The sequence below is a fragment of the Scyliorhinus canicula genome, chromosome 13 (assembly GCF_902713615.1).
Source record: "Scyliorhinus canicula chromosome 13, sScyCan1.1, whole genome shotgun sequence".
In the NCBI taxonomy this organism is placed as follows: Eukaryota; Metazoa; Chordata; class Chondrichthyes; order Carcharhiniformes; family Scyliorhinidae; genus Scyliorhinus; species Scyliorhinus canicula.
Window position 1 is genome coordinate 98119094 of NC_052158.1, and position 12907 is coordinate 98132000.

Consider the following 12907-nt stretch of genomic DNA (forward strand, 5'->3'; position numbering starts at 1 on the left):
CTGCTGTGTCAATTCTGCAAACTTGCTTTGAGCATGGCTTCCCACAAAGAATAGGAATCAATGAACTTACCCTTGTCTACGATAGCACTCATTTCAGATTTGCTATTTCAACTTTAACTTTCCAAAAACCACTAATTTTATTGAAGGTAAATGTTACTCTTGATTTGAAATCTGAAATATGTAAAACCCCAAAATATTTATTTTTATTAACTGATGTCTAAAACTAGAAGCCAAAGGTTTAAGGTAAGAGGAGAGAGATATAAAAAGTGCCCAGAGCGTGGTGAGTGTCTGGAACGAGCTGCCACAGGCTGTAGTAGAGGCGGGCACAATATTGTCTTTTAAAAAGCATTTAGACAGTTGTACGGGTAAGATGGGTAGAGAGGGTTATGGACCAAATGCTGGCAATTGGGACTAGCTTCGTGGTAAAAATGGGCAGCATGTACAAGTTGGGCCGAAGGCCCTGTTTTGATGCTGTAAATTTCTAAGACTCTATAACTCTAAGTGAAAGCCCATGGGATACAGGACAATATGGCAAACTGGATAAAAAGTTGACTTTGTAACAGGAAACAAAGAGTAATGGTTGATGGTTGCCCTTGCAATTGGAAAGTTGTTTCTAGTGGTGTTCCACAAGGCTCGGTGTTGGGACCCTTACTGTTTGTGTTGTATATTAATGATTTGGATGTGAATATTGGAAGCACGATTGAGAAATTTGCAGATGACACAATGTGGACAGGTTGGAGGATAATCTCCAAAATGTTATAGATGGATTGGTGGTGTGTCCGATAAAGTGGCAGATGAAATTTAGCACAAAGAAGTGTAAGATCATGCATTTAGGGAGGTCAAACAGTTATAGGGAGTACACAATAAATAGGAATGTACCAAGAGGGGTAGATGAAGTGAGAGATCTTGGCGTACACATACACAGATCCCAAAAGGCACCAGTTCAAGTAGATAACGTTGTTAAGAAAGTGTATGGAATGCTCTCCTTCATTGGGAGAGGAACAGAATATAAAAATAAGGATATAATGTTGGAATTGTATAAAACGGGCATTGTCAAACCTGGGGGCGCAACCCGCGGGTGGGTCACGGGCCCATGTCAGGAGGGTCACGGAGCCTTCCGCCGCGGTGCTCCAGATCGCGGAATAGCCGCAGCAGCTACTGTTAATAACGCAGGCTGCAAGCGGCCTTTAAAAAGGCTGCGAACGTGTAAAAAAAATGCGGCCGCACTGGGCATGGTGCCAGATCATCTGCGCGCATGCACAAAACTATATGCATGCGCACCGATGATCGGGCACACATGCGCAGTGCGGCCATTTTTTAAAAAAATGGTCACAGCTTTTTGTTTTACATATTCGGGGGGGGGAGGGGGGGTTATTCATTTTATTAATTTATTTTATTCATTTATTTTATTCATTTAATTTTTATTTTTTTCATTTAGTTTATTAATTTAATTTTTATTTTTATTTTTATTTTCTTTACAAGTTCGGGGGGTTTTATTTGATAAAAGTTTATTAAAGAGACTCCATACTTTCCGACATCGGACGTCTTCACCTTCATCCAACAGGTTCCATTAGAGGAGCGTGTATGAGGGCCAAAGGGACCCAAAAACATTTTCCTCCATTTTTGTCAGCAGCAAACAAGGTAAGAGAATTGGTGGAGAACTGGCCGGCGTGGGTCGCGAAGGTTGGCTGGGTTGGGTCATGAAGGTTGGCCGGTTGGCAAAAATGGGTCCCCGGAAAAAAAGTTTGAAGAACACTGGTATGAAACATTGGTAAGGCCACAGCTGAAATATTGTGTGCTGTTCTGGTCGCCACATTACAGGAGGGACTTCATTGCTCTGGAGAGAGTGCATAGGAGGTTTACAAGAATGTTGCCAGTACTAGAAAAGTGTAGCTATGAGGAAATACAGGGGCTGGTTTAGCACAGTGGGCTAAATAGCTGGCTTGTAATGCCAGCAACAATGCCAGCAGCGCGGGTCAATTCCTGCACCGGCCTCCACGAACAGGTGCCGGAATATGGCGACCAGGGGCTTTTCACAGTAACTTCATTGAAGCCTACTTGTGACAATACGCTATTATTATTATTATATGTTGGGGTCATTTTCCTTGGAACAAAGAAAGCTGAGGGGCGACTTAATTGTGTTTTATAAAATTATGAGGGGAAGAGTTAGGGTGGACAGGATAACATTTTTTACCTTGGTGGAGAATTCTAGAACCGTGAAACATAGATTGAAGATAAGAGGCAGAAGGCATAGATGAGACATGAGGAAGAACATTTTTACCCAGTGGGTAGTGGGAGTCTGGAATTTGCTGCATGAGTTGGTGGTGGAGGCAGGGAAGCTAAACTCTTTTAAAAAGAACCTGGATTTGCACCTTACGTCCTCTAAGCTATAGAGCGGGATTCTCCAAAAATGGGGTTGTGTCCCCACGCCAGCTTAAAAACGCAGGCGTTTCACTCTGGACTTTCCTTAAGAAAGTCCTGAGCAATTCTCCTACCTGCAGAGGGCTAGCAGGACCCCAGAGTGCTTCTTGCAGTTCTGGCTGCGGATATGGGGCCCTGCACTTCCGGTCGGGAGTCCGCGCGTGGTGGACTCGAACTGTGGACCGTCAGCAAAAATGTAGGCCCCCCTGAGATTGCGCTTGTCCGTGGGTCCGTGCCGCCCGATCGCTCCCCTGGCTGTCCATGAGGCCCCCTCTGGTGATCGATCCCCCCATCAGGGTGGCCACGGAAAGCTTCCGCAGCCTCCACCCGATGTTCCCACAGCCGATATGTGGTTAGAATCGGAGAATCGCTTCAGCGGCGCCGGTCACGATTTCCAGGTAAACGGCCATACTCCTCCCCCGAATGCGATTTTGGTGCAGAGCCTCGGAGAATTCAGCCATGGTCTTTTCTATGATTCTATGAGTCAATCAGGTAGTGGCATGGAAGAAACTTTCAAAGGCCGGCTGCCCAGAGAAATTGATCAACATCCTCCGACCCCTCCAGAACATGGGGTGGGATCCTGCGACCCCCCGCCGGGTTGGAGAATCACCGGGGGCCAGCGTGAATCCCGCCCCCATCGTCTCCTGAAGTCTCCGGCACCAGAGATTCGACAGGGGTGGGAATCGCGGCGCGCCTGTCGGCAGGCCCCCCAAGGCGATTCTACGGCCCGCAATGGGCCGAAGTCCCGCTGCTGTCATGCCGGTCCCGCCGGCGGGAATCAAACTACGTACCTTACCGGTGGGACCAGGCGGCGCAAGCGGGCTCCGGGGTCCTGGGGGTGGGGCAGGGCGATCTGACCCCGGGGGGTGCCCCCACGGTGTCCTGGCCCATGATCGGGGTCCACCAATGTGGGGGCACTCTTTTCCTTCCGCGTTCACCATAGCCTTCACGATGGCAGAGTGGAAGTTACCCCCTCCCCTGCGCATGCGCGGAGATGACATCAGCAGCCACTGGTGCTCCGGCGGCATGTGTGGACGTCCGCCGGCCGGCGAAGTCCCTTGGGCCCCGGCTGGCGTGGCGCCAAAGGCCTTTCCTGCCAGCCGGCAGGGCGCCAATTACTCCGGCGTGGTCCTCGCCCCTCAAGGTTAGGGCTTGGCCCCGAAAGGTGCGGAGAAATTCGCACCTTTGGGGGGCCCGATGCCAGAGTGGTTCACGCCACTCCATCCCGCCGGGACCCCCGCCCCGCCGGGTAGGGGAGAATCCCGGCCAAGATATAAGTGGCAATACTCACCGACTGAAATAAGATAGAAAACATTTGAGGTCAAGACTGGAGAAAAGCAGGAAGGTGGCATCGTCCCCACCTTTTCTCCATCTTCATTGCCACCATCCTTCTCTTTGTCAGGAACAAGCTTTTCAGTGGAGTGGAGGGTTGGAAAACATTTCAACTTCAATCAATTGCAATCCAAGAAGAAAACGACACTGACATTGCACGTGGAACTTCAGTATGTGAATGACAATGCAATCCCCACTCTCTCAGAAGAGAATCTCAAAGCCATGCTTGCCGCCTTCGCGGAAGCATACTGAAGAATCGGTCTCAGCCTCAAACTCAAGAAAACTCAAGTCCTTTACCAAACCGCACCAGGGCAATATCTGGTCTCTCCCTCCATCAGGATTAGTGGAGAAACCTTCCCTAATGTGGAACATTTCCCCGACCTGGAAATCTACCTCTCATCGAAGGCTGACATCGTTATGGAGATCCAACATCATATCCAATCCATGAGCGTCACCTTAGGACATCTGAGGATGAGAGTCTTCGATGACCGCGACATCTGTACTGATACCAAGATCCTCATGTTTAAGATAGTTGTCCTCCCAACTGTTCTCTGTGGCTCAGAAACTTGGACTCTTTGCAGACACCACCTCAAGGCCTTGGAGAGGTTCCATCAACACTGCCTGAAATGCATTCTCCGAATCAGCTGTGAGGACAGGTGTACTAACATCAGTGTCCTTGAAGGAGCCAAAAACACCAGTTTCGAAATCGGCGCAGGCTGGGAGGGCCGAAGCAAATCTTTTTCTCCCAGCTCAAGGAAGACAAAAGAAGCGCTTCTAAGATTCCCTGAAGGCTTACCTCAAGTAATGCAATATAAACGTCAACACCTGGGAGGCTTGCTTGGAGGAACTACCTGACTGAAGGGACACAATTCATCGAGAACGTAATAAGGCAAGAGGAGGCGGGAAAAGGAGCCTGAGAAAGGAATACCAGTGAGTGCAAGGACCAGTGCCATTTCCCAGAAACACCTGCCAAATGTGCAGTTGGTAATGCGGCTCTTGGATCGGGCTCATCAGCCACAGAACCCATATGGAGTTTCTTAGGTTGACAATCATACTTGTTAATGAGTGATCGCTGAAGAAGACTTCTGGCTGAAGATTGTTGCAAGTGCTTCAGCCTTATCGTTTGCACAGGTATGCTGGCCGACTTTACTATTGAAGCTGAAGACATTTGTCGAGCCTTTTCCTCCAGTGAGTTGTTTAATTGTCCACCACCATTCATGGCTGGACGTGGCAGGGCTGCAAAGCTTAGACCTAATCTGTTTGTGGAATCGCTTATCTCTATTACTTGCCAATATGCCATTTGGCACACAATTAATCCTATGCTGCAGCTTCACCAGTTTGATACCTCATCTTTTAGGTATGTCTGGTGTTGCTTCTCGCATGCTGTCTGGTTTAGCCCGGTTGGCTGGATAGCTAGTTTGTGATGCAGAATAAGGCTAACAGTTCAGGTTTAATTCCTGTACCGGCTGAGGTTATTCATGAAGGCCCACCTTCTCAACCTTGCCCCTCACCTGAGGTGATTTGATCCTCAGGTTAAATCACCACCAGTCAGTTCTCCCTCTCAAAGAGGAAAGCAGCCTATAGTCATCTGGGATTCCGGTGACTTTATTAATTTCAGAGTTGTGGTGAGATTCAAACCCAAGTCCCCAAAGAATTACCTTGAGTCTCTGGATTACTAGCCCAACATCAATGCCATTGCACCACCATCTCCCCAATTCTAGTAAGCTGAAATCTGAATGTCTTAACGAAGAGAAAGTAGCCTCAAAATAAATGTTTTGTGAAGCATGAAACAATGGAAAGGTTACATGTGTAGGTATCAGATCCAGCTGAAGGTAACTAAAATCCACAGTTGAATGCCAAAAATGTATTGGAAAGAAAACAACTGATCAGGTGTCACTCCCAAGGTAACATTTTATAAGTTCTGTTGGAGGCCAGAAAAACCACATTGTTCCTTTGAAAGATTTAGCATGGAAATGAGGGTTGAGGAATGGGATATGGCTGAAATGCTAAGTGTATATTTTGTATTCATTTTCACTATTTAAAATGATGCAGTGGCAGGCATAAATGCTTGAGATATTGACTCACTAAATATAAATGCATAAATGGCCTTAGATAGGTTTGGAGTACTGAAGATTGATCAGGTTGCTAGACCTCATGATACTTAACCTTGAATGCTGCAGAAAATCGTCGAGGTACAATGTGAGTCATTCATTTTGCTGATGAAGAGCTGTTTGGGATCTGTACTAGTTTAAATTGATTGGGGAAAGAGATTGATGCATGAATACCTGTATACATGTGCCCACTGAGTGACATCTAATTTGGAACATCGGACCAAGAATAGACCATTCAGCCCCTTAAATTTATTATGCTCCTTGAATTTGTTCCCAGCTACTGCTAAAATACATCCTGCATATCTGCAGTGCCAGAGGTTTCAGAAATACAGCACTTCAGGTCAAATTCCCAGGCCTCCGGATTGTTGAAAACCAGAGAAATGACTGAAAATGTTTGTCAGTGGAAGTCCTTCTATATGGAATGATGTGGGAATTTCCCGGGAAGTTAAACTTTGAACGAGCAATTCCCCACTCCATGGGACACTCCGTGAATATCTCCAACTCTGAGTTAGAGTTGGAGACCAAACAATTCCACGGTACTTAATTAAATAGTAATCCAGGAAATGTTAGACAGATTAAATCTTAGTCTTGCACCTGGGTAACTCCACAAATGACACCAAAATCATTCCCCTGATCACCTGAGTACTCACCTTAACCACCCGACTACACCTCCTCCTGACCCACTGTACACCCCCTCACCCCGACCCATCATACCCCACCCCAATCCTACCCACTCAGCTCATACATTTACCTTCTCCCTAGCTTCTCAAAGTGGCTGGACATTTAAATCTACCTGTTTTATCATAGTGTTATTATCATAGAATTTACAGTGCAGAAGGAGGCCATTCGGCCCATTGAGTCTGCACCGGCTCATCTTTGGCCTGTGGGAGGAAACCGGAGCACCCGGAGGAAACCCACGCACATACGGGGAGGATGTGCAGACTCCGCACAGACAGTGACCCAAGCCGGAATCGAACCTGGGACCCTGGAGCTGTGAAGCGATTGTGCTATCCACAATGCTACCGTGCTGCCCGAACAGAAGCTAGTGAGATAACGAACAGGACAGGCCTTCCTACCCTCCAATATAGCTGCCTCCAACAAAAGGTCTCAGGAATATGGTGCACCCTGCTCACTCGGCCCAAGTTTGAAGGTCGGGCAAGAAAGATACAGCTGCATTTTACTATAAGGAACTCAGAGTGGAGTGGATATCCAACAGTGAGTGCCACTCCATGGAAGTTACGTCCCAATGTGTTTCAGCCTTGGGGTACCTTGCCATGGTCAAAGCTGATCAGATGTTTCTGCAGAAGTGTGGAATGAAAGCCCTCAAAACACACAGGCAACGGTCACAAGGGTAGTCCCATTAAAAATCAATCTATTCACAGGAAATCAATTCCCATTGCTCTGGTTTTGGAGTTCTGGGGGATGTGGGAATCTTCAGCATCAGCTAACTTATAGAGGTGATGATCATGGCCTCCTCTCAGCATGAACAAAAACACTCCGCTCTGGTTAATCAACGTGTAAACCCTGACTAAAATAAGCGGCTGGTGGCCCTTCAGCAGCTCCCGCTGCTGCTAGACCGTCGAGGCCAGTAATTCTAGGTGGTGAGTTTAACTGTATCATTGATGTGACTGGATGACCCGACATCCCACCTCCCGCTGGTTGACTGTCATAGAATCTCTGCAGTAAGGAAGGAGGGTATTTGGCCCCTGGAGTCTGCACTGTCCCTCTGAAAGAGCACTCCACCCAAATCCACTGCCCAATAATCCCTTGTTATACCGTCAATTCACTGCGAGACTGTGAGAACGAGAGAATATAAGGCTTTATTATCCAGGAACTCACCTGCCCATGTCTGCTGTACAAATGAGTGCCACCCACAGGTAGCCGGTCTATGTATTGCCCCGGGTGGGTGGAGCCAGAGGCGGAGCCCACCGGGGTTCCAGTACAGTACCTGGAAGTAGACCGCATTATCATTTCCGGGTCATAGGTCACAGCACCATACAGACAGTTCATACTTAGGTGAATACACTCAGCACACCCTTAACTTAACCTTCACATCCCTGGACACTAAGGCCAATTTAGCATGGCTAATCCACCTAACCTGCACATCTTTGGACTGTGGGAAGAAACCAGAGCACCCGGAGGAAACCCACGCAGACATGGGGAGAATGTGTAAACTCTGCACACAGTCCCCGAGGCTGGAATTGAACGCAGGTCCCTAGTGATGTGAGGTTGCAATGCAAACCACAGTTCCACCGTGCCACCTGCTGTCACCTACAAGAAGACCAGAGAGTTGGCAGGGAGACATCTAAGTTGAACAGTAAATTGTTGATCCCATGGGAGAGGCGGTGGCACAGTGATATCGTCACTGGATTAGTACTCCAGAGCCCCAGGGTAATGTTTCGGGGACATCGGTTTGAATCCCACCACAGCAGGTGGTGGAATTTTGCTTCAGTAAAATTCTGCAAGGAATAATATAATGATGACCATGAAACCATTGTTGAGTGCCATAAATCCCATCTGGTTCACAAATGCCCTTTAGGGAAGGAAGCCCACCATCCTTACCTGGTTTGGCCAACATGTGAGTCTGTTCCCACAGCAATGTGGTTGACTCTTAAAATGCTCTCTGAAAAGGCCAAGCTCTTAGTTCAAGGGCAATTAGGAATGGGCAATAAATGCTGGCCTTGCCAGTGATGCCCGCAACCCCTGAACAAATGAAAAAATACTTTGGAAATCAAAAGTGATTACTAGGCTTGGAAATGCATGAACTGGTTCTCGCCAGTCTGAGTCCTTGACACTCTGGTGGGAAGTGGGCCAGGTGAACTATGAAGAGGTCTTGATTGCATTCTGTGGAGCTGGGTGAAACCTGTTCGCATTTCTTCTTCCAGAGAGAGCTCAGTGAACAACAGCCTGAGGGATAAACTCGGCTAAGTAATGTCATTGCAGGCTGAAGGTTCAAGGATCAACGACTACTCTTATGCCAGATTGTGTGACGAAAAGGCCAAAGACATCATCCCAATCCTTCGTGTCCTCTATCACAAGAGTCCTTAGATGATGGGGGGAGCTGGATAAATCACTAACTCTGGATGAACTGACAATAGATGCCAGGTCATAAGATCACGAGAATTAAGAGCAGGAATGAGTCATTTGGCACAATGAGCCAAGCAAAACTCCATGAAGCGATGACATACTGACTGAGTTATATTTGGTTCTGGGACTGGATTGGCGAAGAATTGCTGCAGTGTACGAGAATATGCAACTAGCCAGCATAAGGTCAGATTTCATGAGGAAAGGCATCATTGTCCTCATCTACAAACAAAAGGGGAGAAGGAGGAAATCGGAAATTGGCGACCCATTTCACTGCTCAACATGGACGACAAAATTCATGCCCAAGGTCATCGTCAATCCACTCAAGTTAGTCTAGCATTTGTCATCCATCCTGATTAGACCCGTGCTATACTCAGCAGAAGATCTCTGAAAAGTTTGCGCTACTCAAGAATATGATCACCTCTGTGCAGTGCAGGGGCTTGGACATCAGCTTTATTAACTTGCATCAGGAGAAGACATTTGACATAACATTGCACGTATAGAGTCATAGAGGTCTACAGCACAGAAAAGGCCCTTGGGCCCAATCCTTTAGCGCGATCAAAACAACCACCTGACTATTCTATTCCTATTTTCCAGCACCTGACCCATGGCCTTGAATGCTTTAACATTGCAAGTGCATATCTAAATACTTCTTAAATGTTATGAGAGTCTCTGCCTCCAGCACCCTTTCAGGCAGTGACTGCCAAACTCCTACCATCCTCTGGGTGAAAAGGATTTTTTCTCACATCACCTCTAAACCTCCTGCCCTTTACCTTAAATCTATGCCCCTGGTCATTAACCCTTCCAACAAGGGGAAAAACTTCTTCCTGTCTACTCTATTTATGCCCCCCATAATTTTAGACATCTCAATCATGTCCCCCCTCAGTCTCCTCTGCTCCAGGCTAAATCGCTAAGCTAAATCACTCAGCTAAATCGCTGGATTTTAAAGCAGACCAGCAGCACGGTTCGATTCCCGTACCAGCCTCCTCGGACAGGCGCCGGAATGTGGCGACTAGGGGCTTTTCACAGTAACTTCATTGAAGCCTACTCGTGACAATAAGCGATTTTCATTTTCATTTCATTTCCAAGGAAAACAAACCCAGTCTATCTACGCTCTCTTCATAACTAAAACTCTCCAGCCCAGGCAACATCCCGGTAAATTTTTGTGGAATCGTGGCCCCTTTAAAGTGGCACGCTCTAATGGCCATGTGACCGGCTTGGGGCCAATTGGGTGTAAGCCCGCTAACCCCAACCAATGGGGAGTTTGCGCAGTACCCTGGGAGGTGGACCCCGGGCAGTGTGGACCACGGAGCTTCAGCGTTAAGACCTGTTGTATAACTTTCTGTGCTGATTATCAAACTGCTTTTGCCTTTCATCAATAAACCCCTTTGTTAACTACTGGAAGCCTCCTGTGTATGTCTTGAGCCACTACAATCTCCTCTGCACCTTTTCCATTGCCATCACATTCCTGCTATTAAATGGATTTCAGAACTGCACACAGTACTCTAGCTATGGCCCAACCAATGTTTTATACAGTTCCAGTATAACCACCTTACTGTTAAAATCTATGCTTTGGCTAACAAAGGCAAGTATACCATATGCCTTCTTAACTAATTTATCCACTTTCCCTGCTCCCTGAAGGGACCAGTGTAGATTCACACCAAGGTCCCCCTGATCCTCAGTGCTTCTCAGGCTTCGGCAGTTCAAGGTATAATTCCCTTGTCTTGTTTGTCCAGCCCAAGTGCATCACCTCACACTTTTCTGGATTGAATTACCTTTGCCACTAATTAGCCCTTCTGACCAGCTGTCTATATTTCCCTGCAATCTAAGGCTTTCCTCTTCACTACTTACCAATTTTCGTATCATCTGTGAACATACTGATCAACCATTCATTTATAAAAACCACAAACAGCAAGAGCCCAACACTGATCCCGGCAGGACCCGACTGAGCACAGACTTCATCGTCAGAAAAACACCCTCTGCCACTCAGGCAATTCAATTTGCCAAATTTCCTTTGGATTCTACAGGATCTTACTTTTGCTATCAGTCTCCCATGTGGGACCTCATCAAAAGCCTTGCCAAAGTCCAAGTAAACCATGTCAAATGCATTGCCCTCATCGACACACCTGCTCACCTCTTATTCAATAAAGTTGGCTAGACATGAACGCCCCTTAACAAAACCATGCTGACTATACTTGATTAATCCCGACCTCTCCAAATGCAGATTAAATCAGTCTCTCAGAATTGCATTCAATAGTTTTCCCACCACTGAGTTTAGACTGACTGGCCTGTAGTTTCTTGGTTTATCAATTCCTCCCTTCTTGAATAATGGTACCATATTGGCTACTCTCCAATCCTCCACCTCTCCTGTAGCCACAGACGAATTAAGAATACTGCCAGTGCCCCTGCTATTTCTTCCCTTTCCTCGCTCAACAGCCTGGGATATAGTTCAACTGGCCATAGTGATTTATCTACTTTTAAGTCTGACGGACCTCCCAGAACCCCCTCTCTGTCTATATTAATTTTTTTATTGTATCACAATCCTTCTCCCTAATTTCTATACTCACATCGGCCCTCTCATGAGCGAACACTGACATAAAATATTCTCTTAGAACCCTACCGACATCCTCCGACTCCACACATAAATTACCACTGTGGTCCTTAATGGGCCCTACTCTTTCTCTAGTTATCCTTAATGTACTTGGAAAAGCCCTACATGGTGAATGCGCTCTCCAACATAGGGTTTGGGGAGGTAATCCTCAATTGGATTCAATTCCTCTACACAAACAAAAGTAGCACAGTTTCAAACAATCGGTGGGAATTGGAAAGCTTTCTGATAAAATCCATCTGGTTTAATTCTTCCAATTAAATTTGAGATGTGTGTAAACTAAGGCAGGGTTGTCCTCTCTCTCCTGTCTCCTTGTGTTGAACTTTTGACCAGAATTCATGGCATGCCTGGCTTCTTCCATACACTGCACAAAGTTGTGCATAACCCCTGGAATCTCTTCCATCTTTCAAACTAACCTCTGCTGCATTTTTGGCAGGCTTCCTTTGGCCACTACCAGAGGCCCGTCATCAGCATGGGACTCAACAGGGGCCTGATACTCAACAGTCCTCCTAGTGTCAGGGGCGTCGGCTGCCGTGGCATCCCTCAGCTGCTGGGATGTGTCCATGCTGTGCTCACTGAAATGTGGCCTTAATTCTAAATTTGAGTCCTCTGTGACACAGGTGGTTGTAGCTGCGCTGGTGGAGGCAGGTGAAAGTGCACCCTCTATGTCACTAGTGTCACCGTACTCAAAGGTGAATCTTCCTTCTTCAGTGTCTAAGTTCTGGAGTCTGGATTGCCAACATGTGTAAGGGAGAATAAAAAGACACGTTAAGATCCCATGGAAGCTATAAAGACAGCACAATTCCTCTCATGGTTGTGTGTGCCTATAAGGCAGCATCAGGTTAGATGCATGTTCACTCTGCTGCCTTGTCATCCCCGCCTTGCCGACCGTAATGGATCATCTCTGTTTTTCCCATGGATCAAGAGCATTTCTTCAAGGACCAAGGGACTTGAGATTGGGCACCCCTCTGCCTGATATTGAGCCTGCTTGTTCCGGTGGAGTAAATGGATAGTCAGAGGGGGTGCAGTGACGTAGTGGTATTGTTGCTGGACTAGTAATCTAAAGATCCAAGGTAATTGCTCTAGTGACTCAAGTTCAAATACCACCACAGCAGATGGTGGCATTTGAATCCAATAAAAATCGGGAATTATGATGGCCCTAAAACCACTGTTGATTGTCGTAAAACAACATCTGGTTCACTCATTTGCTCACCTGGTATCAAATGACTTTTGGAAGTCCAACTTTCCAAAGAACCTGTTTCACCTTTAAACTGATTGGATATGTATTTATCTGGTCACTCCAGACCCACGGCAATGCCGTTGATTCTTCAATGCCCTTAGGGTTGGGCAA